Here is a 26,393-nt window from a genome sequence, read left to right as displayed (position 1 = left end):
CTCAGAGGCCCCAGAAGGGACCAACCCAGCCGGCACCTGCCTCCAGCCCAGGGAAAGTGACTGCAGACTTCTGACCTACAGACCTGGAAGCGGGTAAGTCTCCACTCAGTCTGTGGTCGTTTGTTACAGCAGCAAGAGGAGTCTCATACACTAGCGTAGTGGCCAGCGTCACGGGTTTCAGCGCTTGGTCAGCATCACGGGTTTCAGCGCTTGGCCAGCGTCACGGGTTTCAGCGCTTGGTCAGCGTCACGGGTTTCAGCGCCGGACGGAAACAGCTGTGAGTCCCAGCTGCTACAATTTCTAAGTGCGTACTCTCAGGCAAACGGCTCCATTTCTCTGTGCCTCGGTTTACCTTAGCTGGAAAATGGGTCTCCTAATGATTCCCACCTAATAGGGTTCAGTGCAAGCAGGTTATTCAGAAAATGCTCCCTATTGGCATCATCGTCAGAATCTCTTGAAAGGCAGCGTGTGGTTTGTGATGGTGTGGTATCCAGAACAGGACCCTCTGGGCTGTAGAAGTACTCTGTCTTGCCTCAATGTGTTTATCCGTAGAATTGCAGTAGTGACGGGATACTGTGAAGATTAAACGAAATGCTCTGCATACCTCACTAGCATAGTGCCCGGCCCCTGGCAAGCATTTTGTCGTTCAGTCTCCAAGCCATGTCCGACTCTTTGCAACCCCACGGGCTGCAGCACGCCAGGCTCCTCTGTCTTCCATCATCTCCCGGAGTTCTCTCAAATTGATGTCCATTGAGTCAGTGAAACGATCCCCTTCATGGATCACAGCCTTGTCGTGGTGAAGGGGCCGGTGTAACTCAATGAAGCTAGGAGCCATGCCATGCAGGGCCACCTAGGACGGACAGGTCGTAGTGAGGAGTTCTGACACAACATGGTCCACTGCAGGAGAAAGTGACCACCCACTCCAGTATCCTTGACTGGAGAAGCCCATGAACAGTAGGAAAAGGCAAACAGATACGACACTGGAAGATGAAGCTCCCCCACCCACCCCCAGCCCAGGTCGGCAGGTGTTCCGTGGTAAGCATTTAACCAATGCTAATTATTACTATGGGTTTCCCTTATAGCTCAGTTGGTAAAGAATCTGCCTGCAATGCAGGAGACTCAGGTTCGATTCCTGGGTCAGGAAGATCCCCCGGAGAAGGAAATAATAATTATTATTATTGATGTCATTGGCTACCCGGCCCCAGTGCCCCATCCTGGGAGCCCGGCAGGCCAGGCTGAGCATGTAGCCAGAAGACTGCCCGCGGTGCCCAGCCTGGGGGGCAGGCAGGTCGGGGCCGCGCTGGCTGGCTGGGCCTGGCTCTCTGCATCTCCGCTTGCTCTGCACCCACGCCCCTCAAACTGTCCAAACACAGGCTGGGCACCCCAAGAGGACCCCCAAGCAGCAGCCCTGAGAAAGGCTGGCATCCGCAGCGTGCCCTGTTTGCTCTCTCGCAGCCCCCGGAGCCCCCTTCCCTCTGCGTGTTTGCTGAGCTTCCTGGCAGCTGTCGGCTGTGCAGGGCTGGCCACCTGGTGGACCCGGGCCCCGGAGCTCAGTCCTTGACCTTAGCTCCCAGACTCATCTCTTCTCCCCCTGGCTGTGGAGAGTCATTGAGGAGCGGCCAAAGCCAGCATTGCTGAGCGCCCCCTGTGAGCCTGACCCCCTTCGCCACGGCCCACGGAGGTCGGTTCCTCAAACCTTCCCTGGGACACTTTGAGCTGGTACCTTCTCTCCCCATCGACCAGCCAGGAAACCAAGGCACGGAGCCACCAGGTAGAGCCCCAAGTTCTCACCACTCCTGTGGGTTAGGTCTGATCTCCAGGAACCTTGGCCCAAAGCCGCCTGCTCTGTGTGGTCCCCTCTGAAGCTGTCACATAGAATCAGGGGCTCAGAATCACGTGATGGAGCATTTTAAAGCAGAGTTGGATACAGGAAACCAAAGGCAGAAATTCTCAATGGCACTATGAGATCTTAGAGGGAAATCAGAGATCCTTTACTGTCAGACTCCTTATGTCTCACTGCCAGGAGCCCCTGAATGTCCCGGGGTCCCCCACCTGTTCAGTCCTTCCTAGGAGGCTGGGAAAGACTGAAGGCAAACAGAGAAGGGGGTGGCAGAGCCGGAGACGGTTGGGTGGCATCACCGATGCAATGGACATGAATTTGAGCAAGCTCCGGGAGTTGGTGGTGGACAGGGAAGCCCGGCGTGCTGCAGTCCATGGGGTCCCAGAGTCGGACACAACTGAGCCACTGAACAGCAGCAAACACGGGTGCACCTCCTTGCCCGGGCCCAGCATGGGGCTCTCTCACCCCCCTAGCCCGCACATCCTCCTCGAAGCCCCCTTCCCACTTGTCTGCATAAATTAGCACCCCCGCCTCAGAGCATCTGGTGACAACCAGTGCCGTGATTCTGCAAGGCCTGCTGTTCTGTTGATTTCACGGCCGTCCCAGGGCGGGGGGCGGAGGAGCGTCAACTCCAGGCGGCGACGGCTCTGGTTCCCTCAGCAGACAGCCCCCTCCCCGCCTTCACACCGTGGCTGTGAAGGGACCTCACGCAGGTCTCATCTGGGGGGTGGGGGTGGCTTAAAAATCCCTTGAATTCCTCCAACAAAGGGAAGCTCACTTCCTCAAGGGCTCTCCAGGGCTGAGCCAGAGTCATCCTGGGGGAAGACCACCCCGCTTCTGGTGGTCCCATCAGAATGGAAAAGCCACTACCGTTTGACCCAGAACCCCCACTTTTAGGAGGCAGGAAAGCTATGACCAACCTAGACAGTGTGTTAGAAAAGCAGAGATATCACTTTGCCGGCAAAAGTCCATCTGGTCAAAGCTGTGTTTTTTCCAGTAGTCATGTGCCGGAATGTGAGAGTTGGACCATAAAGAAGGCTGAGCACCGAAGAACGTATGCTTTGGAACTCTGGTGCTGGAGAAGACTCTAGAGAGTCCCTTGGACCGTAAGGAGATCACTTCTTTTCACAGAGGCTGCCCCCTGCTTCATGCAACTGAGGCCAACTCCTTGCTTTTCCTGAGTCTGCAGAAGCCTCATGGTGAGGCAGGCAGGGGCAGCCTCTGTGGGCAGGAACTGGCCCAGAGGGAGCGACAGGCCGAGTCCTCAGGGTGGGGATGAGCGTGGCAGGTGAAACCAGCCTGGAAGCCCCAGCTTAGGCAGGCTGCAGGCCGGTCAGGAGAGGTGGGCTGCAGCAGAAGCCCGGTCCTGGGGCCCCTCTGGCCACAGTAAAGAGTTTGAATTTATTCCAGTTTGATGACAAACCATCACAGTGGCTGAAGGAAGGAGCCCGAGGAGCAGGCAGGGGTGAGAATGCAGTGCGGCCTGTCCCAGCAGGGAGAGCCAAGCGCAGCCAACCACCCGAGTCCAGGCGCCCCGCGAACGTGGGGCTCCTGCCTGCTTCCTAAGGAGACAATGCCTTGGAGCAGGGAGGTTGGTCAGGCCAGCGTCTCAGGAGGGTTTTCTCAGGTGGTAGCCACAGTAGAAACAGAGCCATGGGTGTAAGCAAGCCATTCACAGCAGAGACGGAAAAGGCCCAGATGGGCAAACTCACTGGTGACCAGGGAAGCCCAGGTCTCGCCTGCATCCACTAGACTGGGGCAGGTGAGGATGTGGGCGTGAGGGCCCCCTGGTGCCCTGAGTGGGAACAGTAGCTGGTGGGGCCACCTCCAGGGCTCAGCAATTCTGCTCCTGGAACTGGTCCCCAGACTTGCTCTCAGGTCCCTGTGAAGCCCCCGTCCTGCAGTGCTCTCTGGGGCAGTGAGCTCACAGACACATGCACTTGACCTCAGGATTGCACTGCAGAAAGAATCTCTCTTGTTGTGCCCATTGTACTGCCGAGAAGACTGAGGCTCAGCAGGTCGGAGCCCTGGTGCCCAAGGCACTGAGTGTCAGGAGCTAAGGTCTGACCCTGAGGCAGCTGTCGTGTGTCTTCAGTTCCTGACCCAGTTCCCATCACAGGGGCGGCTTCTGCATGGACGGTGGCTGAGAAACGGGCAGGAGGTGGGCGTGCAGGCTGCACTCTGACCGTCATCAGGAGAAGGGCGCGGCAGAGGATGAGATGGTTGGGTGGCATCACCAACACAATGGACATGAGTTCGAGCAAGCTCCAGGAGTTGGTGGTGGACAGGGAAGCCTGGCGTGCTGCAGTCCATGGGGTCGCAAAGAGTCGGCCATGATGGAGCGAGGGAACAGGATCCCTGCATGAGTCCGGGCTCTGCCACTCAGCAGCCGTATGACTTCAGACTGGCCGCCCCTTTGCTTGGCATCCTCCAGTTTCCCATCTATGAGATGGCACAGGGCACCCACCTCAGAGGCCTTAGTGAGGTTTCCTGGGCCAACCCCTGACACAACTCTTTCTTCTCCTCCTCCCCACTCCCCAGGCACATGGGAGAACTCTCCCATCGCCACTGAAAATTCAGTAAGGAAGGCTTCTCAGAGGGGCGGGAGTCATGGAAACTGGTTTGCAGAAGCTGAATCCAGGCCTTCACCCCAGCCGCCATCCCTCCGTTGGCAGATAGTCCAGCAGGGCTGCTGGACTCTACCTGAGCAGTGCTGCCTATCAGGGGCCAGGGGTCCTGGGTGCTCTGGATGGAAGAGCCAAGGTAGGGGAAAGGCAGACTCCCCAGGGGGGTGGGGACAAGCCTGCACCCGGGCCTGGGCGTGTGTTGAGGGGTTCATAGCAACCAGGCGCCCAGCCCTTTTCTGAGCACCAGAGCCACACCCATGTGACTGCCTGAGCAAAGACCCTTGAACTTGGCACCCTAGCTCAGCCTGGGCCCAAACCGAGCAGAGAGGCCAGGCGCTGATCTGCCAGCCTTCCTCGGGGTCAAGCTGGCCGCTGGGCTGGGGTGGCTGGAACCTTCCAACTCTCAGAGGCAGGGACCAGGAACCAGTGGGGCCCAGCTCACAGCCTGCCTACCACCCGGGGCTCCCCGGGCAAGTGTCCCACCCATCTGTGCCACCAGCAGGGCAGCAGCGGTGCCTGGTCACCGGATTGCTGCGACCGTGCAGTGAGCCAGTCGGGGCATTAGACACACAACGCGGATAAGCCCCTGGCATTGTTATTCCTGCAGATCCTCCGGGGAGCATGAGGGCCGTGGAATCCCATTCGTCAGGACCGTCAAGTCAGGAGAGCCCAAGTTTTGCTGCAGTAACAAAAGCCCCAAATCCCCAGTGGCTTTAGTGCAACAAAAGTTTCCTTTTCACCCATTCAACATGCCCCAAATGGGCTGGCTGTGGCTTTGCTGTGTGCCGTCGAGTCAGGCTGACGGGGCAGCCAGCGTCGGGAACGCTGCCAGTCGCTGTGGCAGAGAGAAGGAAGCAGGGGCTGCTGCCAGCTCCCAGGGTGTCCGGCTGGACACGAGACGCATGACTTCCCCTGCAAACTGGCCAGTGCGGGTCACACGGCCAGCCGCAAGGCAGGAGCATGGCCCTGGACGCACCTGAGGGGTGGAGAGACAGCTTATGTGTGAGCAGTGCCAGTGACCGCCTGCCTGCCCACCCGATCTCCTTTATTATTGTTCAGTGGCTCAGTTGTGTCCAACTCTTTGCAACCCCATGGACTGCAGCACACCAGGCTCCTCTGTCCTCCACTATCTCCTGGAGTTTGCTCAAACTCATGTCCATTGAATCAGTGATGCCATTCAACCATCTCATCCTCTGTCGTCCCCTTGTCCTCCTGCCCTCAATCTTTCCCAGCACCAGGGTCTTTTCCAGTGAGTCAGTTCTTTGCATCAGGTGGCCAAAGTATTGGAGCTTCAGCTTCATCATCAGTCCTTCCAATGAATATTCAGGACTGATTTCCTTTAGGATGGACTGATTGGATCTCCTTGCAGTCCAAGGGACTCTCAAGAGTCTTCTCCAACACCACAGTTCAAAAGCATCCATTCTTCAGTGCTCAGCCTTCTTTATAGTCCAACTCTCACATCTGTACATGACTCCTGGAAAAACCATGGCTTTGACTAGACGGACCTTTGTTGGCAAGGGACTGTTGGCTGTATGACTGGAGTCTTTATAAAAAGAGGAAATATGGACACAGACATGCGTTGAGGGCAGACAGTGTGGAGAGGGTCATATACAAGCTGAGGAGAGAGGCCTGAGCAGACAGTCTGCCACGGCCACAGAAGGAACCTGCCTGCTGATGCCCTGATTTGGGATTTCCAGCTTCCAGAACTGAGAGGTGATAAATCTCTGTTATTTAAGCCACCGAGCCTATGGTACTCATACCAAGGCTGATAAGAGTCCTGTCTCATATGGAGAGAAGTACATCAGAGATGTGCACAGGGCTTAGAAAAGGGCCTCGCTCCATCATCGGTGAGGCAGCTGAGGCTCGGGGAGGCTAAGCAACTTGCCCTGGGTCACACAGCTCCTGGGTGCCTGATCTCCTGGTGACCCTGCTGAGCTCCAGTGTGAAGCCCCTCCCGAGGGTGCTTTGCTGGGTTCCTGCCACCCTGGGCCTTCTTTGCCTGTAGCTGGGGCTCAACCACGCCAACTGATCATCCTTCCAGAGGTCAAGGGAAAAAGTGGAACAGCAGAGAAGGGGGCCAGGCTGGCGGAGGAAGGCTCTTACTCCAGGAAGTAATCATGTATTAAGTGGAGAAGTCCACCGGTGTGTTTAGTGATTCGGCATCGCCGAGTCCCTGAGGGATGTGCAGCCCTGGCTGCCTTCCCCTGGCAGGCGATGTGTGAGCATGCCCGCCAGTGGTTGCCTCTCTGCCGCCATCCAGGTGTGCTGGCGGGTAGACGCCAGAGGCAGGTGGACTGAAGGCCGCTCCAGGCAGAAGACCTTCCCCTGGGGAGAGGGCCTGGCGTTTCAGGATGCAGCGGCCTGGCACCTAATCAAGTACTAAATCACAGGCCCTGAAAGCTAAGCCTCAGTTTCCTTGTCTGTAAAATGGGTATCCCTCTGAAGAGGAAGCTCCAGGACCTGTGGCCTTTCAAGAACCTGTTGCTGGCTGGCCCCTCCCCAGCCACGCCCCGTGGGAGGTCATAGAGGGTCAGGGCGAGGCTGCAGAACACACAGTCCTTCCGGGGCACCCAGGGTGGGGGCAGGGGGTGCATTTTGCAACAGCTCTGGGGCGACCCTGCCAAGTAGCCCTGACCGGCTTTGCGGGGGGAGGGGGGGGCGGGCGGAGCCAGGGCTGGTGTGTGGGGTGGGTGAGTGGATGCTATGGACTGAATTTTAGGGGAAAGTTTACTAGAATGAAAAGCGCCCGCGATCACTACAACTCTGCTCCCACCACCCCTCCATCTTGGCCCTGGGGAGGGGGACCATAAAGCAGATCAGAGAGGGGAAGGGGCTGGCCTCAGGGTGCACAGCCAGAAAGCGGCCAGGCCACGCTGCCCGGCAGGGACCCTGAGCACCCAGAGCTAGAGTCACCAGGTTTAGCAAATAAGCATGTAGGACACCAGTTAAATCTGAATTTCAGACAAACGATGAATTAGTATAAGTATGTCCCGTGTAATGCTGGGTACATGCTTGTACTAAATGCTTTGCTTATCTGAAATTGAGAGTTACCTGGGCACTTCGTATCTTATTTGGGACAGGGAGGGGTGGGAGATAGTGGGGTTTCGACTTGGGGTCTCTCAGGCCAGAAAGTCTGTGTTTCAGTCCTGACTACCACTCACTAGTCCCACAACCCCATTGGGTTACTCACGGCTCAGCCTGGGTTTCCTCCTCGGCCTTGACATTACCGCCCGCATAAGGTTGGTGTGAGGATTCCCTGAGATGACCTTCTAAAGCCTTCAGCTGGGGGCTGGGCACAGAAAGAACTCAACACGTGCTCCCTGTGAGTGTCCTTCACTGAGTCTGGGTGTGCAGAGGAACTGTAATCAATCATTAGCCACGTGTCTCAGGCAGCAGGTCTCAAACACTGGGGGTCTCAGGGCCCCTTAGCATTTAAAAAATCATTGCAGGCCCAGAGCTGTTGTGTATGTGTGTATCGACATTTACAGCAATGGAAATTAAAGCTGAGAAAAAACAGAGGTCTTTATGCATTCGTTGCTACCTGACAACGAACTCACTGTGCTTACAGGAATAATGCACTTTTTTTTTAATGAAAAATAGCTCTGTCTTAAAACCAGCAAAGCAGCCCAAAGAGCGGCGTTGTGTTTCACTTTGCAGCTCTCTTGAGCGAGGTTAACACAGGGCCAGCTGGGTTCTCACACCTGCCATGGCTTTGAAGCTCTCGCGAGATCACGCCTCACGTAGCCTCTGGAAAACTCCGTGGAATGCCTGCCTGCGAGAAGGTGAGAGTGAAAAATGCAAATCTCTTACTATCGTCAAGAAAGTAGTTTTGATCGTTTGCTCTCTGGATCCCCTGAGAGGTTCTGGGACCTCGCTTTGAGAATCCCTGTCTGGGACTCCTTTTGGGAAGATGCCCCCCGCCCCGCCGACCCCTGAGCCTCACTCGGCCGCGATGGTGGTGGGGCTGCCCCAGGCCTGGGTGTCGAGGTGGTGGTCCGGGCGCTGCCCACTCCGCGGCGGGCCTTCCCAGCTGCTGTCGGCGCTGAAGGCAACGGGGTGTCCCACCGGTATCTGCATCCATCCCCCCACCTCTCCAGGTAAGAGGGGCGAGCTGTGGTTGGAGGCCTGCGTCCTGGGCTGAGAGCCGGGGCTTGGTGGGGGTGAGGCGGGGTGGGGAGCAGGGCTTGGGCCTCGGAGGTGGTCTCTCTTTACACACATAGAGACACACGCATACACTATGCACACACTCGCTGGGGTCCTGCACAGAGCGGGCTCCAGGGACCGCAGGTGAATGGTGAGGTGTGATGTGGCCTCCCAGGTGATGCTGGTTGCCTGGTCCGTGTCTGGCCTCTGGGTGGGTGTGCATCTCGTGGGTGGCCCTGGGGGTGGGGGGCCTCCCGTGGGGGTCTGTCTGGGTCTGGTCTGGGCGGGTGTGCGTGTGCCCTTGCCGTGTGGGTGTCTGGTCTGTCCCTTGGTGTGAGCCCCTCTGGTGTGTGCAGTCCCTGTGGGTGTCTGGCTCCTCCCGCGTGTGGCTGCGGGTCTGTGCGTGCCTGCCCACGAGCACGTCTGTGACACTTCCTTTGCGTCAGAGGCGGCCATCCTGGGGGCTGAGCCGGGGGTGACTGCAGGCTCTCCCCTTGTCTCCAGCACGTTCTTCTGGGGCCAGGAGCATCGTCGTGGCGACCAGCAGCCACCTTGTCAATGGAGCAGATGGGCCTGTGACCACGTCCAGGGGCTCCAGCTGTCCCTGCCACCCCCCTGAGCAGCTCCTAGGGGAGGCCACCTCTGTCCCCCAGGCCTGGGCCCCAGAAGCCCACCTGAGCCCGCTGAACCCCAGCCTCGGCCCGGGGAAGGGGCCTGGCACGTCTGGGAGTGGATGTGCGTCTTCACTCACTCTTTGTTATTGTTGTTTTTATTTTTATTAAAAATGTTTTTTCTTGAGACAGAGCTGGTAGACAGTATTATGTAAGTTTCACGTGTACAGCATCATGGCTCACGGTTTTACAGGTCACACCCGCGCACAGTTGTTATAAAACACGGGCGGCATTCCCTGTGCTGCGCACGGTGCCTCTGTGGCTCCTTTATTTTATACGCAGCCCCTGTCCTGCCCTCCCCACTCCCCTCTCCCCGCGAGTAGCCCGTCTCTTGTGCTCTGTGCGGGCGAGTCTGTTTCCTTTTGTTATACTCGCTAGCTGTTCTTTTTCGATTCCAAGTATAAGTGATATCGCACAGTATTTGTCTCTGACTCATTTCACTTAGGGTGATGCCCTCCAAGTCCGTCCATGTGGCTCCAAATGGCAAACTTTCGTTCCTTTTCATGGTTGAGCAGTATTCCTGTGTGTGTGTGTGTGCGCGCGTGCACACATATGTACCGTGTCTTCTTTATCCATTCATCTGTTCATGGGCGCTTAGGTTGCTCCGTATCTTGGCAACTGTAAATAGTGTTGCTATGAACATTGGGGTGCATGTATCTTTTTTCAATTACTGTTTTCATTTTTGTTAGATGTACACCCAGAAGTGGAGTTGCTAGGTCATACGGTAGTTCTGTTTTTTAGTTTTTTGAGAAACCACCGTATTGTTTTGCAGTGTCTGCACCAATTTACATTCTCGCCGAGAGTATACAAGGGCCCCTTTTTCCTGCATCCTCACCAACATTTGCTATGTGCAGTCTTTTGGATGATAACCATTCTGACAGACCTGAGGTGATAGCTCATTATGGTTTAAATTTGCATTTCTCTGGTGATTAACGGTGTTGAGCATCTTTTCGTGTGCCTGATGGCCATCTGTATGTTTTCTTTGGAAAAATGTCTATTCAGGTCTTCTGCCTGTTTGTTTTTTTTTTTAATTAGATCAGTTTTTTTGTCTGTTTCCAGTATAAGCTGTTTATATACTTTGGATATTAACCCCTTATCAGTCATATTTGCAAATATTTTCTCCCATTCAGTAGATTGTACTTTCATGTTGCTGGTGGTTTTCTTTGCCATACAAAAGTTTTTACATTTAATTAGGTCCCATTTGTTTCCTTGTTTGTTTTTTGCTTTGGAGACAGATCCAAAAAAAATGTTGCTACCATTTATATCAAACAGTGTTCTGCCTATGTTTTCTTCTAGGAGTTTTATGTGTTTTGGTCGTATATTTAAGCCTTTTAATCCATTTTGAATTTATTTTTGTATGTGGTGTGAAAAAACGTGCTCATTTCCTTCTTTTACATGTAGCTGTCCAGTTTTCCCAGCACCGCTTATTAAAGAGACTGTGTTTCCTCTGTTGTGTATTCTTGCCCCCTCTGTTGTGGGATAATTGGCCGCAAGTGTGTGGGTTTATTTCTGGGCTGTGTGTTCTGTCGTGTTGATCTGTGCATCTGTTTCTCTGCCAGTCCCAGACAGCGTTGATTACTGTAGCTTTGCGGTATAGTCAGAAGTCAAGAAGCGTGATTCCTCCAGCTCTGTTCTTCTTTCTCAGATTGTTTTGGCCACTTGGGGTCTTCTGCGTTTCTATACACATATTAAAATTGTCTGTCCTGATTCTGTGAAGCGTGCCCTTGGTGTTTGGGTAGGGGTTGCGTTGAATCTGTAGGTTGCCTTGAGTATGTGGTCACTGTAACAGTCCCTGAACATTTTCAAGCCTTTACTTTCACTGGAGTGAGTTGATTTACAATGTTGTGTTAATGCCAAGTGCACAGCGAATTGATTCTGTTACACACATACATCTATCTGGGCTTCCTTGGGGGCCGAGCAGTGAAAAGAACCTGCCTGCCATTCAGGAGACGTGCAGGAGAGGCAGGCTTGATCCCTGGGCGGGAAAGATCCCCTGGAGAAGAGAATGGCAACCCACTCCAGTAGTCTTGGCCTGGAGAACCCCACAGAGCCTGGTGGGCTACAGTCCATGGAGTCGCAGAGTCAGACTCAACTGAGCAACTAAGCAACACCTCCAAATACATGTCTTCATTATTTTTAAGGTTCTTTTCACATCTCGGTTATCACAGAATACTGAGGTGCGTTCCTGGTTGGTTTTCTCTCTTATATGTAGGGGTGTGTATATGTAAATGCCAAGCACCTGGTTTATCCCTCCCCACACGTTTCCCCTTTGGTAACCGTAAGTTTGTCTTCTATGTCTTTAAGTCTGTCTCTGTTTTATAAACAAGTTCATTGGTATCTCTTTTTTAAAAATTATATTCCACATATGAATGATATCATGTGATGCTTTAACAATATTAATTCCTCCAGCCCAACGTGTGCTGTCTTTTCGTCTGTGTCTCCAGTTTCTTCATCAGACTCTTAGGGTCTTCTGAGCACCGGTGTTTTGCCTCCGTCGGTAGGCCTATCGCCAGGTGCTTTAACCTTTTTGATGCAGTGGTAAATGGGATTGTTTCCTTAAATTCTTCCTACAATTTGTTGTTAGCATATAGGAATGCAACAGATTCCTGTATATTAATTTTGTATCCTGCAGCTTTACTGAATTCATTGATTAGCTCTAGTAGCTTTCTGGTGGCGTCTTTAGGATTTTTCTATGTATAGTATCATGTTATCTGCAAACAGTGAGCATTTTACTCCTTTTCCAGCTTGAATTTCTTTCATTTTTGTTCTCTGAATGCCATGGCTAGGACCTCCAGAACTATGCTGAATAAAAGTGGTGAGAGTGGATGGGCATGCTTGTCTTGTCCTGATCTTAGAGGAGATGCCTTCGGGTTTTCAACACCAAGAATGCTGTTTGCTGTGGGTTTGTCATATACGGTGCTTATCATGTTGAGGTACGTTCCCTCTATACCCACTTTCTGAAGGGTTTTTTAAAATCATGAATGGATGTTGAACTTTGCCACAAGCTTTCTCTGCATCTAGTCAGATGATCACGTGATTTCAACTCTTCAATTTGTCAGTGCGATGTGTCACACTGATTGATTTATGGATCCTGAAAAAGCCTTGCGTCCCTGGGATAAATCCTGCTTGATCACGGTGTCTGGCCCTTTGTTGTTGGATTCAGTCTGCCACTCTTTTGTTGAGGGGTTTTGCGTCTATGTTCATCAGTGACGTTGGCCTGTACTTTTCTTTTTGCGAGATCTTTGTCTGGTTTGGGTGTCAGGGTAATGCTGGCTTCCTAGAATAAGTCTGGAAGTGTTCCTTCCTCTGTGATTTTTTTTTTTAATAGTTTGAGAAGGGTAGGTGTTCACTCTTCTCTAAGTGTTTGGCAGAATTCACCTCTGCAGCCATCTAGTCCTGGACTTTGGTTTTTTTGGGAGTTTTAAAATTACCGATTCAATTTCATTACTGGTAATTTGTATGTTTATATGTTCTATTTCTTCCTGACTCAGTCTTGGGAGATTGTACATTTTTAGGAATTTGTCCACTTCTCCTAGGTTGTCCATTTTATCATCATTCTTTCTTAGTTAACAGATATTAACCCTCAGCTATGTGCTGGGCACTGGAGACCCAGTGGCCATAAAGACAGACAAAGTCCTGCCCTCGGGGAATTTAACAGCATGTTAATTAAAGCTCATGCTTCCTCAGTCCTTATAATGCACTAGGCCCTGTGTTTTGCAATTTACATGCATGAGTTCATTCAATCACTGCGATAGTTCTGTCACCGCTTCCATTTTATAAATAGAGACAGGCCGGCACAGAGAGGTTATGTCGCTTGCCCTAAACCGCACAGCAGTAAATGGCAGAGGCAGGCTTGAACACAGGGTGTCTGCTCCAGCATCCCTGCTTTTAACTGCCGCTATACTGCACAGCCTCCAAGAAATGAGAAGTAACGTTTCAGATAGTGGTACTCGCCATAAAGAGACAGAAACGGAGGAGGAGGGGCGCTGAAGCCAGGGTGCTTGGCGCTGTGTCCTTGAAGTGTTGGCATTTGAACTGAGTCTTAAGAACCCGAAAGAGCCAGCCCCGCAGAAGCCAGAGGGACAAGCGTGTGCAAAGGCCCAGAGGCAGAGCAGAGCACGGCATGCTGGGAATGGATTCACCTGGCTGCAGCTGGGAGGCTGGCTTGACGGAGCCTGGGTGGAGGCAGAGAGGCCTGGGAGGAGGCTGTGACTTCCTCGGGGGAGAGACGATGGCAGGTCAGTGAAGACGGCGGGCAGACAGAGGGGGGCCCAGGGAAGCAGGGCTGGAGCATGGTGACCTGTCAGAGGTGGCTAGAGGAAGTTCACGGCACTCTGTGCCTGGCATGGGCGTCCCAAACTGAATCCACTGTCTTCCTTGAGCCTCTGTGGAACCGGTGGAGGCTCGGGACCCTGTGTGTGGCTGGCGTGGGACAGCCTCGGCCAGAGCCCTTGTCCCTCCTCCTGGTGGGGGGCCTTGAAGCTGTCACTTCTCATTCCCCTGAGACTGTCCTCCCCTGAACCTGGGGATGGGCGAACTCCTAGGGGCTCAGGGAACATGTCGCGGTCTCTTCTGAAGCTGCAGGGCTCGGCTGCAACTCAGGTGGAGAAAAGAACTCCCCTGACCCGGGTCTCGCTGAGGGAGTCCCTTGAGTTCAGGGGCAGGGAGTCTGCAAGGATTGGGGTCCCTGGGCCTTCTGCTGGGCACAGCACATCCCTGTGAGGCCTCGGGAAGGCCCAGTTCCCGCCCCGGGGAACTTTGAGCTGGTTTTAAACATAATTGCAGAAGACACGTGAGTGTGTGCACACAGACGTGTGCTCACGTATGTACATCCGGACAACATGGGAACTTGATCCTCCCAACCCGCGTGTGGATGACTCTGCTGCCTCTGGGGTGCCCTGTGTCGGGAAAGGGCTCCCCCAGGAGGCACGAGTCCTGGCCTTGACAGTCCCTCTGCTGTGTGTGTGGTCTGGGGTAGAAGCTCGCACCTCTCTGGACCTCAGTCTCTCTGTCCTGAAAACAGGAGGTTTGGTGCACATCCTAGGCCGGGTGCTGCGTGCACAAATGCCACACTCAGCTTGCAGTCAGGCTTGCGCCTTCCTCCTGGTGCTTGTCAACATACAGAAAAAGGAGGAGGCTTTACCCTGAAAACCTGAATACTCAGCCCTTCTTGAAAAACCACACGGTCTGGCCACAGGGTGGCCCACGTCCCCACGCGGCTGCCGTGGGCCCGTGCTGAGCTGCTCACCTCCTGCAGTTTTGTTACACGTGGACTTTCAACACCAAAGTCCTGGACTTCCTAATTCTTGACTTGGCCTCTTAGGATTTTCACCTATTTAGTCTGTTTTGTTGAAAAGCCACTTTAGAAATAAACCAAAGAGGGAAAAATACCTTTGCCCAACAGAGCCAAATGCCTATTATCGTGCGCCGTGTTTGAGGAGCCTCATCGTTGTGGGGAGAATGGCAGTAACAGTAGAAGTAGTGGGTTTTTAAATTTTTCACTGGAGTATAGCTGCTTTGCAAGGTCGTGTTGGTTTCTGCTGTTCAGCAAAGTGAATCAGCCATACGTATACGTGTACCCCGTTTTGGATTTCCTTCCCATTTAGGCCCCCACGGGGCACTGAGTAGAGTTCTCTGTGCTACACAGTACTTCTCCTAGTTACCTGTTTTATAAGTAGCAGTAGGTATGTGCTAATCCTGACCTCCACCCCGCCCCGCCTCGCCCTTCCTCCCTTGGTGTCCATGTTTGTTCTCTAGCTCCGTGTCTCTATTTCTGCTTTGCGTGTATGTTCATCTGCTCCACTTTCGTAGATGTCATATATATATACGTGTGTGTGTGTTAATATACGGTATTTCTTTTTCTTTCTGACTTACTTCACTTTGTATGACAGTCTCTAAGTCCATGTATGTCTCTGAAAGTTAACCAGTTTCATTCCTTGTTATGGCTGTGTAATATCCCATTGTGTTAGGTGCCACATCTTCTTTATCCATTCATCTGCTGATGGACATTTAGGTTTCTTCCATGTCCCAGCTATTGTAAAGAGTGCTGCATGAACCTTGGGCTACGTGTGTCTTTTTGTCTTATGGTTTTCTCAGGGTATAACCATCGGAGAAGGCACTGGAACCCCACTCCAGGATTCTTGCCTGGAAAATCCCATGGACGGAGGAGCCTGGTGGGCTGCAGTCCCTGGGGTCGCGAAGAGTCAGACACGACTGAGCGACTTCACTTTCACTTTTCACTTTCATGCATTGGAGAAGGAAATGGCAACCCACTCCACTGTTCTTGCCTGGAGAATCCCAGGGACGGCGGAGCCTGGTGGGCTGCCGTTTATGGGGTCGCACAGAGTCGGACACGACTGAAGCGACTTAGCAGCAGTGAGATTTCTAAATCCATGGTAGCTTTCTTTTTAATTTTTTCTGGAGCCTCCACACTGTTCCCTATAGTGGCTGTATCAGTTTACATTTCCACCAGCAGTGAAAGAGGGTTCCCTTTTTCTCCAGTAAATCCTCCCCAGCATTTATTGGTCATAAATGTTTGGACGATGGCCGTTCTGACCGGTGTGAGGTGATACCTCATTGTAGTTTTGATTTGCACGTCTCTAATAATGAGCATTGTTGAGCATCTTTTCATGTATTTGTTGGCCATCTCTGTGTTTTCTTTAGAGAAATGTCTGTTTAGGTCTTCTGCCCGATTTTTGATTGTGTTTTTTGTTTGTTTCTTTGATATTGAGCTGCATGAGCTGTTTGTACATTTTGGAGATTCAGTTCAGTTCAGTCACTCAGCCATGTCTGACTCTCCGCGACCCTATGAACCGCAGCACGCCAGGCCTCTTTGTCCATCACCAACTCCCAGAGATTAATCTCTGTCAGTTGCTTCATTTGAAAATATTTCCTCCCATTCTGATGGTTGTCTTTTCATCACTTTTTTAATATAAAATATATTGACTATCTATTGTCTTTTAAAAAATAATTTTATTTAGTTACTTTTGGCTGTGCTGGGTCTTCATCACTGCACATGGGCCTTTTCTAGTTGCAGCGAGCAGGAGCTAGTCTCTAGTGGTGATGTGTGGACTTCTCGTTGCGGTGCCTCTGTGGAGCACGGCTGTGGGGTCCTGTGGAGCACGGCTCTAGGGCACACAGACTTCTGGTTACAGCTCGCAGGCTCTAGAGCTGCGGGCTCAGTCGTTGTGGCACATGGGCTTAGTTGCTCTGTGCCATGTGGGATCTTCCCAGACCAGGGATCAAACTGGTGTCCCCTGCGTTGCAAGGCAGACTCTTAAACCACTGAACCACAGGGAAGCCCTGTTGTCTTTTACACCGTTGTGCTCATTTCTGCTGTACAACGTCATGAATCGGCTATATGAATACATATGTCCCCTCCCTCGTGAGCCTGCCTCCCACCCCCTCATCTCACCCCTCTAGGTCATCATAGAGCACTGAGATGAACTCCCTGCGTTACACAGCCGTTTCCCATTCAGTTCAATCATGTCCAACTCTTTGTGACCCCATGGACTGTAGCACGCCAGGCTTCCCTGTCCATCACCAACTCTCCCGGAGCTTACTCAAACACATGTCCATTGAGTCGGTGATGCCGTCCAACTGTCTCATCCTCTGTTGTCCTCTTCTTCTCCCGTCTTCAGTCTTTCCCAGCATCAGGGTCTTTTCCAATGAGTCAGCTCTTCACATCAGGTGGCCAAAGTATTGGAGTTTCAGCTTTAGCGTCAGTCCTTCCAATGAACACCCAGGACTGATCTCCTTTAGGATGGACTGGTTGGATCTCCTTGCAGTCCAAGGGACTCTCAAGAGTGTTCTCCAACACCACAGTTCAAAAGCATCAATTCTTCAGTGCTCAGCTTTGTTTATAGTGCAAACTCTCACATTCATACATGACTACTGGAAAAACCATAGCTTTGACTAGATGGACCTTTGTTGGCAAAGTAATGTCTCTGCTTTTTAATATGCTGTCTAGGTTGGTCGTAGCTTTTCTTCGAAGGAACAAGTGTCTTTTAATATCATGGCTGCAGTCACCATCTGCAGTGATTTTGGAGACCAAAAAATAAAGTCCCTCACTGTTTCCATTGTTTCCCCATCTATTTGCCATGAAGTGATGGGACCGGATGCCATGATCTTAGTTTTCTGAATGTTGAGTTCAGAGTGTGAACTCAAAAAGCCAGCTTTTTCACTCTCCTCTTTCACTTTCATCAAGAAGCTCTTTAGTTCTTCTTCACTTTCTGCCATAAGGGTGGTGTCATCGCATATCTGAGGTTATTGATATTTCTCTCAGCAATCTTGATTCCAGCTTGTACTTTATCCACCCTGGCATTTCTCATGATGTACTCTGCATATAAGTTTAATAAGCAGGGTGACAGTATACAGCCTTGACGTACTCCTTTCCTAGTCTGCCGGCAATGCAAGAGACCTGGGTTTGATCCGTGGGTGAGGCAGATCCCCTGGAGGAGGACATGGCAATCACTCATAGTGCATTCACGCATAGGCACGCTGCACTGTGCTCTAGAACACAAAAATGCTTTCCCACTAGCTAGTTCCCCACCAGCTATCTATTGTACACATGTTAGTGTGTGGAACCTAGAAAAATGGTACTGCTGAAGCTATTTGCAGGGCAGGAATAGACACAGATGTAGACAATGGACTTGAGGACCAGCGGGGAAGGAGAGGGTGGCATGAATCGAGAGACTGGCACTGGCATGCACGCACTGACGTGTGTGAAATACACAAACAATAAATGCTGGAGAGGGTTTATTGGAGAAAAAGAGCACCGTGACGTGAGTGAGGCGGCTAGTGAGACGCTGTTGCACGCTCGATGAAGACCACGAATGACCCAGTTTGTACCTTCTCATGGCTGCGTCCATGTTCCACTGTGTGTATGTACCACTTCTTTGCCTGTTCATCTACTGACGGACACCCAGGGTGCTTCCGTGTCCTGGCCGCTGTATCTAGCGCTGCAATGAGCCTTGGGCTACACGTGTCTTTCTCGGTTTTGGTTTCCTCAGGGTATCTGCCTAGGAGTGGGATTGCTGGCTCATGCGGTGGTTTTATTTTTAGTTTTTTCAGGAACCTCCCTACTGTTCTCCGTAGTGCTTGTATCAGTTTACATTTCCACCATCAGTGAAAGAGGGTGCTCTTTTTCTCCAATAAATCCTCTCCAGCATGTATTGTTTGTAGATTTTCAGATGATGGCCATTCTGACCAGTGTGAGGTAATATGCCTCACTGTGGTTTTGATTTGTGTTTCTCTGATAATTAGGGGTGTTGAGCATCTTTTCATATGGCCATCTGCAGTCTTCTTTAGAGAAGAAGTTTAGGCCTTCTGCCCATTTTTCAATTGGGTTGTTGGTTTTGTTTTTGATATTGAGCTGCATGAACTGTTTGTATATTTTGGAGATTAATTCCTGTCTGTTGCTTTGTTTGCAATATTTTCTCCTATTCAGAGGAGAATATGATCTTCCATCTTTATGGCTTTCTCTGCTGTGAAATAGCTTTTAAGTCCCATTTGTTTATTTTGTTTTTATTTTCATTACTGTAGGAGGTGGGTCAGGAAGACTTTCCTGTGATTTATGTCAAAAAGTGTTCTGCCTATGTTTTCCTCTAAGTCTTATAGTGAACAGTCTTACATTTACGTCTTTAATCCATTTTCATGTATGGTGTTAGTAGGTTCTTATTTCAGTCTTTGACATGTAGCTGTCCAATTTTCCCGGCACCACTTACTGAAGAGACTGTCTTTTGTCCATTGTATATTCTAGCCTCCTTTGTCAGATGAGGTGATTAGAGGTATGTGGGTTTATCTCTGGGCTTTCTGTCCTGTTGGATTGACCTGTGTGTGAGTTTCTATGTCAGTACCAGACACTTTTGATGACTGTAGCTTTGTAGTATTGTCTGAAGTCAGGGAGCCTGACTCCTCCAGCTCTGTTTTTCTTTCTCAAGATCACTTTGACTATTTGGCATCTTTTGTGTTTCCATACAAAGTTTAAGTTTTTTTAATCTAATTCTGTGAAAAATGCCATTAGTAATTTGATAAGGATTACACTGAATCTGTAGATTACTTTGGGTAGTATGGTCATTTTCACAATATTGATTCTTCCAATCCAGCAACATGGTATTTCTTGCCATCTGTTTGCATCTTCATCAGTATCTTATAGTTTTCCGAGTATAGGTCTTTTGCCTCCTTAGGTAGGTTTATTCCTAGGTTTTTTTTTTTTTTTTTTGCAATAGTAAATGGAACTGTTTCCTTAATTCCTCTTTCTGATCTTTCATTGTTAGTATATAGGAAAGCAAGAGATTTCTGTGCATTAATTCTGTATCCTACGACTTTACCAGATTCATTGATTACACCGGTAGCTTTCTGGTGGCATTTTTAGAATTTTCTATGTAAAGTATCATGTCGTCTGCAAACAGTGACAGTCTTCTTTTCCAATCTGGATTTCCTTTATTTCTTTTTCTTCTCTGATTGCCATGGCTGGACTTCCAAAGTGATAGTGAATAATAGCGGTGAGAGTAGACATCCTTGTCTTGTTCCTGATCTTAGAGGAAATGCTTTCAGTTTTTCACCATTGAGAATGATGTTTGCTGTGGGTTTGTTGTATTTGGCCTTTATTATGTTGAGGTACAGGAGACAGGGATCAAGACCATCCCCAAGAAAAAGAAATGCAAAAAAAGCAAAATGGCTATCTGAGTAGGCCTTAAAAATAGATATGAAAAGAGGAGAAGTGAAAGCAAAGGAGAAAAGGAAAGATACACCCATCTGAATGCAGAGTTCCAAAGATTAACAAGAAGAGATACGCTTTCCTCAGTGATCAGTGCAAAGAAATAGAGGAAAAATCAATAGAATGGGAAAGACTAGAGATCTCTTCAAGAAAATTAGAGCTACCAAGGGAACATTTCATGCAAAGATGGGTTCAATAAAGGACAGAAATGGTATGGACCTAACAGAAGCAAAAGATATTAAGAAGAGAAGATACACAGAAGAGCTGTACAAAAAATATCTTCATGACCCAGATAATCATGATGGTGTAATCACTCACCTAGAGCCAGACATCCTGGAATGTGAAGTCAAGTGGGCCTTAGGAAGCATCACTACGAACAAAGCTAGTGGAGGTGATGGATTTCAGTTGAGCTATTTCAAATCCTAAAATAGGACGCTGTGAAAGCGCTGCACTCAATATGTCAGCAAATGTGGAAAACTCAGCTGTGGCCACAGGACTGGAAAATGTCAGTTTTCATTCCAATCCCAAAGAACAGCAATGCCAAAGAATGCTCAAACTATCGCACAATTGTATTCATCTCACATGCTAGTAAAGTAACGCTCAAAATTCTCCAAGCCAGGCTTCAGCAGTATGTGAACTGTGAACTTCCAGATGTTCAAGCCGGTTTTAGAAAAGGCAGAGGAACCAGAGATCAAATTGCCAACATCCTCTGGATCATGGAAAAAGCAAGAGAGTTCCAGAAAAGCATCTATTTCTGCTTTATTGACTATGCCAAAGCCTTTGACTGTGTGGATCACAATAAACTGTAGAAAATTCTGAAAGAGATGGGAATACCAGACCACCTGACCTGCCTCTTGAGAAATCTGTATGCAGGTCAGAAAGCAACAGTTAGAACTGGACATGGAACAACAGACTGGTTCCAAATAGGAAAAGGAGTTCGTCAAGGCTGTATATTGTCACCCTGGTTATTTAACTTACATGCAGAGTACATCATGAGAAATGCTGGGCTGGATGAAGCACAAGCTGGAATCAAGATTGCTGGGAGAAATATCAATAACCTCTGATGTGCAAATGACACCATCCTTATGGCAGAAAGTGAAGAGGAACTCAAGAGCCTCTTGATGAAAGTGAAAGAGGAGACTGAAAAAGTTGGCTTAAAGCTCAACATTCAGAAAACGAAGATCATGGCATCCGGGCCCATCACTTCATGGGAAATAGATGGGGAAACAGTGGAAACAGTGTCAGACTTTATTTTTTGGGGCTCCAAAATCACTGCAGATGGTGATTGCAGCCATGAAATTAAAAGACGCTTACTCCTTGGAAGGAAAGTTATGACCATCCTAGATAGCACATTAAAAAGCAGAAACATTACTTTGCCAACAAAGCTCTGTCTAGTCAAGGCTATGGTTTTTCCTGTGGTCATGTATGGATGTGAGAGTTGGACTGTGAAGAAAGCTGAGCACTGAAGAATTGATGCTTTTGAACTGTGGTGTTGGAGAACACTCTTGAGAGTCCCTTGGACTGCAAGGAGATCCAACCAGTCTATCCTAAAGGAGATCAGTCCTGGGTGTTCATTGGAAGGACTGATGTTGAAGCTGAAACTCCAATACTTTGGCCACCTAATGCGAAGAGCTGACTCATTTGAAAAGACCCTGATGCCGGGAAATATTGAGGGCGAGAGGAGAAGGGGATGACAGAGGATGAGATGGTTGGATGGCATCACCGACTCGATGGAGATGAGTTTGGGTAGGCTTTGGGAGGTGGTAATGGACAGGGAGGCCTGGGGTGCCGCAGTTCAAGGGGTTGCAAAGAGTCGGACACAACTGAGCGACTGAACTGAACTGAACTGAGTATTGCTCCTCCAGGTTTCCTTTGATTTCCTTTTGCATGGAATATCTTTTTTCAGTCCCTCACTTTCAGTCTCTGTGTGTCCCTATGTCTAAAGTGGGCATCTTGTATGGGTCTTATTTTTGTATCAATTCAGCCAGTCCATGTATTTTGGTTGGAGCATTTAACCCATTTTCATTTAAGGTAATTATTGGTATGTATGTTCCTATTACTATTTTCTTAATTGTTTTGGGTTTGCTTTCGTAGGTCTTTTTCTTCACTTGTGTTTCCCACTTGGAGAAGTTCCTTTAGCATTTGTTGTAAAGCTAGTTTGGTGGTGCTGAATTTTTTTTAGCTTTTGCTTGTCTGTAAAGCTTTTGATTTCTCCATCAGATCTGAATGATATCCTTGCTGGGTAGAGTAATCTTGGTTTGTAGGTTTCTCCCTTTCATCAATTTAAATATATCTGGCCACTCCCTTCTGGCCTGCAGAGTTTCTGCTGAAGAAATCAGCTGATAAACTTTTGGGGATTCCCTTGTATACTATCTGTTGCTTTTCCCTTGCTGCTTTTAATACTTTTTGCTTTGAATTTACTTTTTGCTAGTTTGATTAATATGTGACTTGGCGAGTTTCTCCCTGGGTTTGTCCTGTGTGGGACTCTCTATGCCTCCCAGACTTGGGCGACTGCAGTGGGCCCGTGCTGAGTGACTCATTTCCCTCAGTTGTGTTATACCGGGGACCCGGCATCTGAGCATTCAACACCATAGTCCTGGATTTTCTAAGTTTTGATTCAGCTTCTTATGATTTTGGCCTTTTTAGAGTCTGTTTTATTGAAAAGCCACTTTAGAAATAAACTCAAGAGGGAAAAAATACCTTTGCCCAACACAAAGCCAAATATTTATTGCTCTACACTGTATTTGAAGAATCTCACCCTTACGGGGAGAATAATAGTAACAGAAATAATTAATAATACTAATATTTAGCATTGACCCATTGCTCTGCCGCTGAAAGGGCCATGCAGTTGTTACTGGGAGGGAGGACCTTCACAACAGCCCTGTGAAGTAGGGATTATTCCCTACTTTTCAGGTGAAGAAGCTGGGGCTCAGAGCACAGCTGAGCTGGGCATCTTAGAGAGAAGGCAGGCCCCAGGCTTGGGAATTAACATTATTCTACTGTGCCAGAACTGTGGTGTTGGAGAAGACTCTTGAGAGTCCCTTGGACTGCAAGGAGATCCAACCAGTCCATCCTAATGGAGATCAGTCCTGAATGTTCATTGGAAGGACTGATGCTGAAGCTGAAACTCCAATACTTTGGCCACCTGATGTGAAGAGCTGACTCATTGGAAAAGACCCTGATGCTGGGAAAGACTGAGGGCAGGAGGAGAAGGGGAAGACAGAGGATGAGATGGTTGGATGGCATCACCAACTCAATGGCCATGAGTTTGAGTAAACTCCAGGAGTTGGCGATGGACATGGAGGCCTGGCGGGCTGCAGTCCACGGGGTCTCAAAAAGTTGGACACGACTGAACCTAACTGAACTGAAGGTGCCACATGAAGGCTGGCATTCTTCTTAAAGGCCTGGTTGCCCTCATGCCAGGCCTGTTCCTTAGCTGGAGAGATGGAAGTCATGGGGTGACTTCTGATATCATGTTATGTGATTAACATTAAATGGTCTGGGGAGTGTGGTCAGAGCCTCCCCTTTGTCAGGTGCTGTGAGACCAGGAGCAGGAGAACCGCAGGACTGGGGAGCCTCTACTCATGGTAGATGCTGGAGGTTTTCCAAGGTGGGGATAAAACTGTGACCTGGGGTTGGGTGCAAGAAACTTCCATATGTTTCCTCTCCCTAATCCCATCTATCCACCCACCTATCCACCCATTCACCCATCTGTCCACTTACCCTCCCAGCCATCAGCTCATTCATCCACCCACACTCATTCACCCAACCATCTACCCATCCATCTATCCATCCATCCACACATCCATCTACCAACCCAGCCTCTTACCCCTCCATCCATATCCAACCATCTATCTATCCACTTACCCACCCATCCATCTACCCATATACTCACCCACCCACTTACCCACCCATCCATTAACATCCATCTGTCCATCCAACTGGGCTTCCCAGGTGGCTCAGTGGTAAAGAATCCACCTGCCAAGCAGGAGGCATGGGTTCAATCCCTGGGTCCAGAAGATTCCCTGGAGAAGGAAATGGCAACCCACTCCAGGATTCTTGGCTGGAAAATTCCATGCACAGAGGAACCTGACAGGCTTATCCATCTACCCATATACCCATCTACTCACTCATCCATCCATTCATCTTTCTACACACCCACCCACCCACTCACTTATCCATCCACCTAGCTAATCCATTCATTCATCTATCCACCCACTTACCTAATCATCCACTATCCATCCACTTATCCATCCACTTATACATCTACCATCTACTCACTCATCCATCCACCCATCTGTCTTCCCATGTACCCCCCACCCACTTACCCACCCACCCACCCATTATCCATCTACCTATTCATCTACCCACTCATCCATCCATCTAGCCATCCACTGACTCACCCAACTACCCACCCATCATCCATCCATCCATCAACTCACTCACCCATCCATCCAGCTATCCATCTACCCATCCACCTACCCACCACCCTTTATCCATCCATCCACTTATCCACCCACCCACTTACCCACTTATCTATTATTTATCCATCTATCCATTCACCCATCTACTCACTCATCCATCCATTCATCCATTTACCCATCCACCAACCCACTCACTTACCCACCCATTATCCATCCACCCATCCACTTATCCATCCTACTAGCCAATAATACATCCATCTATCTACCCACTCACTTACCTATCCATCCATTATCTATCCACTTACCCATCTTCCATCCACTCACTCATCCATCCATCTACCTATCCATTCATCCACCTATCCATCCACCCATCCCTCTCCCATCTAGTGACCCACCCATGTACCCACCTATCCATTATCCATGCATCCACCTACCTGTCCACTCACTCATCCATGTACCCATCCACCTACCCACCCACCTTTTATCCATCCATCCATCCACCCACCTACCCACTTACCTATCCACCCATTATCCATCCATCTTTCTATCTACCCATCCACTCACTCATTCATCCATTCACCTATCCATCTAGTGACCGACTCACCCACCTACCCATTATTCACCCATCTATACATCCACCTGTCACCTCACTCATCCACCCCCTACCAACTTACCCACCCATCCATTACCATCCACTTATTCATCCACCCACTCACCCATCCATCTAAGCATTCACTGACCCACCCACCTACCCATCCATCTATTATCCATTTATCCTTCCACTTACCCACTCATCCATTATCCATCCATCTTTCTATCCAACCATCCACTCACTCACTCATCCATTCACCTATCCATCTAATGACCCACTCACCCCCCTATCCATTACTCACCCATCTATACATCCAACTATCCACTCACTCATTCACCCCCCACCCACTTGCCCACCTATCCATTACCATCTACTTATTCATCCACCCACTCACCCATCCATCTACCCATCCACTTACCCACTCATCCATTATCCATCTTTCTATCCACCCATCCACTAACTCATTCATCCATTCACCTATCCACCTAGTGACCTACTCACCCCCCTATCCATTACTCACCCATCTATACATCCAACTATCCACTCACTCATTCACCCCCCACCCACTTACCCACCTATCCATTACCATCTACTTATTCATCCACCCACTCACCCATCCATCTACCCATCCACTTACCCACTCATCCATTATCCATCTTTCTATCCACCCATCCACTAACTCATTCATCCATTCACCTATCCACCTAGTGACCTACTCACCCCCTATCCATTACTCACCCATCTATACATCCACCTATCCACTCACTCATCCACTCCCCACCCACTTGCCCACCTATCCATTACCATCTACTTATTCATCCACCCACTCACCCATCCATCTACCCATCCACTTACCCACTCATCCATTATCCATCTTTCTATCCACCCATCCACTAACTCATTCATCCATTCACCTATCCACCTAGTGACCTACTCACCCCCTATCCATTACTCACCCATCTATACATCCACCTATCCACTCACTCATCCACTCCCCACCCACTTGCCCACCCATCCATTACCATCTACTTATTCATCCACCCACTCACCCATCCATCTACCCATCCATCTTTCTATCCACCCATCCACTCATTCATCCGTCCATCCACTCATCCCTTTACGTGCCTACACATCCAGACACCCATGTAAAGAAGACAAAAAAGGTCCAAGGGAAGAAGTCAAGCAACTGTCCAGTCATTTTATTTGTCCATGCTGTGATCCAGGCCCAGTGCTAACATCGGGGAGTCTGACACAGCCTATAGACACCGAGGGCCTCCCAGTGTGTGGGGCCAGGGGGCTGTTGTCTCAGAGGTATCAGTTTCATCAGTGTCTGTGGGCACAGAGTTCAGAGGTGCCATCTCTTCTTGGTGGCTCAA

At 49.8% G+C, this 26,393-nt stretch overlaps 2 long non-coding RNA genes across 2 annotated transcripts in view; both read left to right on the top strand.

The window, feature by feature from the left end:
• The first annotated feature begins 7,145 nt into the window (after positions 1-7,145).
• The window catches only part of LOC112581169, a 38,409-nt gene continuing 19,161 nt past the window's right edge, over positions 7,146-26,393 (top strand). The window contains exons 1-2 of the long non-coding RNA XR_006547234.2: positions 7,146-7,789; positions 8,125-8,249. This is a non-coding gene — a long non-coding RNA (uncharacterized LOC112581169). The remainder of the gene's footprint in view (positions 7,790-8,124; positions 8,250-26,393) is intronic.
• Positions 8,256-9,410, top strand: LOC123330940. The gene is made up of 2 exons (XR_006547233.1): positions 8,256-8,564; positions 9,115-9,410. It is a non-coding gene; the product is annotated as an uncharacterized LOC123330940 (long non-coding RNA).

Source organism: Bubalus bubalis, chromosome 21, assembly GCF_019923935.1.
Source record: "Bubalus bubalis isolate 160015118507 breed Murrah chromosome 21, NDDB_SH_1, whole genome shotgun sequence".
Lineage (NCBI taxonomy): Eukaryota > Metazoa > Chordata > Mammalia > Artiodactyla > Bovidae > Bubalus > Bubalus bubalis.
Note: the sequence above shows the minus strand (reverse complement) of the source record. Positions and strands in the feature narration are given on the sequence as shown.